Source organism: Rousettus aegyptiacus, unplaced genomic scaffold, assembly GCF_014176215.1.
Source record: "Rousettus aegyptiacus isolate mRouAeg1 unplaced genomic scaffold, mRouAeg1.p scaffold_m13_p_13, whole genome shotgun sequence".
Lineage (NCBI taxonomy): Eukaryota > Metazoa > Chordata > Mammalia > Chiroptera > Pteropodidae > Rousettus > Rousettus aegyptiacus.
This window is the reverse complement of record NW_023416288.1, coordinates 40,319,501-40,325,133: the sequence shown is the minus strand read 5'-3', so window position 1 is coordinate 40,325,133 and position 5,633 is coordinate 40,319,501. Positions and strand designations below refer to the sequence as shown.

Genomic DNA, 5,633 nt, shown 5'->3' with positions numbered 1-5,633 from the left:
TCGTCTCTTGCCACTTATAAATATATCTTTGAAAGATGTGCCTCGAGACAATAAAGGGGAAAACTATATATTCCTGACCGGCATTTTGCGTGTCATAGTTCTAGGATGCGCAGGAGTCTATGCTAGAAATGAAGAGTTTTGATTCAAAAGGAGCCGAACTCATTTCTCTCCGGCTCTTGAGCTGGGTTTTGTCACATCCACCTCCCACCCATCCATCCATCCGTTAATCTATTTGCATATCCTCTGCCTATCTGTCTGTAACACATACTATTTTTTTCTATACGTACATACACGTTACGGTTTCTCTCTGGCGTATCCATTTTGTCAGCATTACCGTTATTAGGTAGAGGAGGGGTTAACTGATACCGCAACAGTCGATGCGCCACAAAGTGGCAAATGCGTGGGGAGCGTGTACAGCATCGAGACGGGGGACAAACGGAGGTTCACAGCTGAGGCCAAAAGAAGCCGGACAGCATGCAATTTCATCACACTCCTCAGATTAGTGTGCACTTAAAACTAGTGAATTGTTTAATTCTGGAATTTTTTCATTTCACGTTTTCAGACCACAATTGACTGTGGGTAACTAAACCCGCAGAAAGCGAAACTGCGGAGAAGCGTGGACGATTGTATTAGTGACGAGGGGGACGGAACACAAGAGCTTCCTTTTCCAGCAGATGCGTGAACTGCACAGCTTTGGAAGGGACTGGGGAGGAGCGTCCGGGACCACCGGAGGTCAAGCGCGGGTCTACTGAGCAGAAAAGGCACCGGTGGGGGCCGCTGGGGGCAGAAGTCTGGGCATGGCTTAGCTGTCTTCTCGGGGTCTCATAATCCTGCAGTCGAGGAGTCGACTGGGCTCTGTTCTCATCCGAGGTCCTGACTAGGGAAGAATCCACTTCCGAGCTCAAGTTGTCGGCAGAATTCATTTCCTTGCAGCTGTAGGACCGAGGGGTCCGGCTTCCCGCTGGCTGTCAGGAGACCTTCTTCATCTCCTAGAGGCTGCCTGCAATTCCTCCACATGGCCACTCCATCAAGTGAACAAGGAGAACCTCTAGCTACGGGCACCACTAGCGAGACAGCGTTTTATAACATACCATAGTCGTGAGAGTGACATCTATCACCTTTGTCATTTTATATTAGTTAGAAGCAGGTCACGGGTCCTGCCGAGGCTCAAAGCGAGGGAGTTATACAGTGACTACTAGGAGGTGAGGTCATGGGATCGGCCTTAAAGTCTGTCCACTACTGTGTACTCTGCATTTTGCATTTTTGACAGGTATTCTAATAGCAAAGGATCGTTGTGAGCTCTCTCCCTAGAGTCTCTGCCTGAAACCAGCCACTTCTAGGTGGAGTCCCCACCTGGTTCCTGGCCTCTCTTCTGCAAGACCCGGTCCTCAGCCTCAGCTCTCATGCCTTGTCCTCCACAGACAGTCTCAGCTATCTCCTCTGTAGTCACCATGCACACAAGACCACCGATGTCACCCTCGAGACTCTCCCTTTCCCCCTCAGTCATGCAATTACTTCCACATCCTGTCCATATTAGTTCCTAAGAGTCTCTCCAATTAATCTGCTGCACCCGCTTTACATTGCCACGGAGACCGGCGTAGTCTAACCTTCCCTCATCTTTGGTTGGAGCTGTTATGTAGCCCTCTGGCCAACTTCTCTGCTTCCACGACGACCCTTCGAATCCACTCTCGAGTTCCATCTTCCTCACCGGCAAACACAGAACATTAATTGTTTTCCTTCTGCACCGTGCTAGTCCATAGCTCTGTGGCTTTGCACACCCTGCTTTATTTCTCTGCAATGCTCTTCTCCCGCCCGGTCCCTACCATTGTGCTTGTTTGGAAACCACCCACTTATCCTTCAAAATCTAGCTAGGATCCAGGACTATTTTCCTGACTACAGACAGACTAGTTCACCCCCTCTAAACCCCCCCCCCCCCCCGTTTTGATTTACTTCAAAAGGCAGGAGCAGCAGTGGAGGGGGAGAGGCCACCGCTGGGAAGAGTCCCTCGGAGACAGAGCGTGGCAGGGGCGTGATGGCGACTGGGCGAGCCAGGCCATCCCTGCGCTCTCCGCTCTCCGCTCGCCTCCCAGGCCCGGGAGACCGGAGCTGGGGGAAGGGACTCCGTGCCCGTGGAGGACCCGATCGACCCACCTCGTGCCACGTGCTGGGCAGGGCATGACTGCGGACTTCACCTCCCTCCGAGGTTGCTGGTGGTGTCCGTATTACACAGATGAGAGAGGTGTGATTTTTCAAAAATTATATTATTATTAAGGGCCAGAAATGAGTTTGAACACAGGCTTCTCGGACAGCAGAGTCTGTATTCCTCTATAATGGGTTCCTTATAGCTGAAATAAAAGATTTAAAGATCACACCCTGTTTGATGCAGGAGACAATCGAGCGTGAGAACATGGTGATTCTCTTTCTGGAAGTCTTGGGACTGTCAATCTCACAGGCCACCGAGATAATTTCATGAGTACTAGGTAGTTGTTAGAAGAGTTTCTTTTAAAAAAATCTGTTAGACAGCTTTTCCCAAGAAACGCCTTTCAGCTAACATGATTTGAGATAAGCAGATGTCAGGATAGACCACCAAAGAGTCAAGAAGCCCAGGGAAATCTGGAAGGATTCGAAGGGCAATGGGGACGGAGAGACTCAGATTTAGAAAGCCACGGCCAGTGGCAACGGCTGTCGGCGAGGGGCGATGGCTCGTGCTTCTGATCTGCTCCTTTAAGCCAGAGGCTCTTGAGATGTTGCACGGGAAACAACTACTCTGTGAAAAGGAGAGACGACGTTCTCCTTCCGCAGGCTGTCACGATTCTTCACCTTTAAACGGTGCAAGTATAACAGGGGAGGGACGGGCTTGTGTGCCGCTTGGTCAGAGGCAGGGCCTGCGGGACGACCTGGAAGAGGAAACGAGCCGCGGCGTGAGCTGCAGCTGCTAGGGTGACGGGAGCCTCAAGCTCCGCTCAGATGCAGAAATTTCCAGGTGAATCTCTCACTCTTGTATTTTGAACAGCCTATCCCATCAGCGTGAGCCACTAGCTACCTTCAGACGATCTCCATTTGATGTGGCAGCTTTGAATCATGCCTGTTTTTCACTGGAGTCTGTTTATAGATAGACCAACGACACTGTGTGCCCATCACGACCAAAAAGCTAATAGCTTATAGAAGTGTTGAGACTTCCGCTCTCACACTCGTGATTGAGTTACTTCGCTGCTTTAGTCGGGGCTCTTAGCAAAATAAAGGGGTGTTAAAAAGAATCCCTCAGTGAGTCCCAGGAAAAAGTTTTGTCGGCCAATGAAATTTTGCCGTGCTAACTATCCACAAAGTCAGATGACAGCCGTAACCTCGGCTTCAGTAGCATTGTTAAAGAATGGTGTAATTCCAGAAATGTGTTAACAGAAATACAATGTATGCTGTCATCAACATTAGTCCATTAATGAACATGAAAGGCAATATCCATTCATTCATGTAACATATCTTTATTGAAATAATTGAAAACACTTGAAAATTTTCAAGTGCTCAAAACACCTTCTTGCAAATTACATAAGCATTGAGACTTAGCATAAATTATTGCTCAGAATCTTAAAGAGATTTTCAATTAAATTTATGGGAAAACTGGGATAACTTCATGGGCTATTTTTTGATATTACTGGAACTTAGCACATATTGGGCATTCAATAATTGTGTTAAATTAAATTGACTCCATTTCAATTTAAGCAGTATTCATTGTGCGTGTAAATTTATGCACAGAAGTCTGAGAATACAGCCAGGAATTAATCACTTCAAACCTTTGTGTAAATGTCTTAAAAGTCACATTTAATTTCCAATTAGTAGTATGGGATAATGAAAGCAAGTTGACTAATGAGACTCAGAGAATCACAGCACATCTTCGATTGGCCAATGGATTGTGACTTTGATCAAATTGTCTCTGCTGTGTTGTCTTGGAAAAGCCTATTATTTTTTGATTTGCACAAACTAGAGTTTTGCTGGGCTGGACGATTAGATGGTGTGGAAAGAGCTAATAGGAAGAACATAAAATATTTGACCTTAAACACATTTTTTAAATGTGATGACGTTTATAGACCATTTCGCTAAGTGTTGGCCTTGCATCTTCCTGTTACACTTTTTTTATTCTTATTTTTGGACAGGAATGGCCAAGTGATGATGACGCTTCATCAAAAACTCACATTTTGCTGGCATTACACACGTAGATCGCCATCGTGAGCACTTTCATCTGATTCCAAATAATAGACATTAAGAGGTTTGTTGTCAAGTTTCCAAAGGGGGTTGGAGATGGCAGGAAGCTCCCGTTTTACTCTGATTGATTAGCGACCTACATTCTAAATGGTATACCTCTAAAAATGCCCAAAATCACTGTTTTTCAGGTTAGAGATTACCAAGGTAACAGCTAGGCTAGAAAGAGGTGAATAATTGTGAATTAACTAGCCATACTAATTGAGCTATTCTTATATCCAGCCATCACTGAGTATTTTCTATATAAATCTCATTAGATCCTTGCAACCATCTTCTGAGGTATTGATTGCTGTGCAGCAAGTCACCCAAACTCGGTGGCTTAAACAATTGCCGCCCTACTCCTCTCTCTTCGTTTGCTTTGCTTACGGCCTCTTGAAATGAGTCTCCGTAGACCCACAACTGAAAAAAATCTTGGGTGCACATATGAACATGTGGTAGAAGGGAAGGATCTAAAACTACGCTTCGTTACAGCGATGGCGTTGAAAGCTGGTGGAGATGTGGATGGCCGGGAGGACGAGGGAAGGAATAGGGGTGAAGGGGTCCAGGAAGGCTCCACATAAAATGCAAAACCCAATGTTGAAGAAAGAGCAATGCTTTGCTGACAAGAGGGGACGGGGCTCCGCACGAAAGAAGCCAAATACACAAAGGAGCAGGATATCGAGGAAAAGAGAGAGTTGGGAGCTACCATGAGCGCAGAGAAAAGCGGAGTGAATTTTAGAAAGGGGCGGAGGCGTGGGGACACCCTCCTCCTCAGCCTCCATGTCTGAAAGTGGTCGTAATATTTGCTTTTCTGGTTTGTTTTAAAATGAGGCTGAGAGAACGCTTGCTTCAGCTGCACATATACTAAAATAGGAATGCTGCAGAGAAGATTAGCATGGCTCTTGCATGAAGATGACACACTCAAAAATAAATAAAGAAGATGAAAGATAATGTCTGTAAAGCCTCAGCATCTAACAAATACTGAAGGGAAGAAAAATGACAGTTTCGTTATCGTATAAGAGTGTCAGATAATGAAATCAGCAAGAATTAAGGGGTCAAATGGAAGAAGCCTTCTCTCTGGGCTTAACTCCCATAGGTTCATGTTTGTAGATCCTGCTCCTTTAAGAATTCCTGAAAGTAATAATGAGGATGCATTATAAAAGTCCATTATGGGGTCCAAGTGGAAACCGTGCATTTGCTCATCATAGTCATACAGGTTCCTTTAATTGTTTCAAATGGGAAGTTTCCAAAACTAAAAAGGGCATGAATAAAAAATAAATAACTAGATAGATGATAGATAGATAGATAGATAAATAGATAGATAGGTGATAGGTAGGGTACGATTAGGAAGCACTGCTGTGGGCAAGGTGACGAGTGTCACTCGAGATCTGCGCTGTGGG

The 5,633-nt window shown here is 45.7% G+C and overlaps 1 non-coding gene across 1 annotated transcript; it reads left to right on the top strand.

Annotated features, from left to right (window-relative positions):
- Positions 1-5,077: 5,077 nt before the first annotated feature.
- Positions 5,078-5,179, top strand: LOC118610866. The gene has a single exon (XR_004954128.1). It is a non-coding gene; the product is annotated as a U6 spliceosomal RNA (small nuclear RNA).
- Positions 5,180-5,633: the final 454 nt, after the last annotated feature.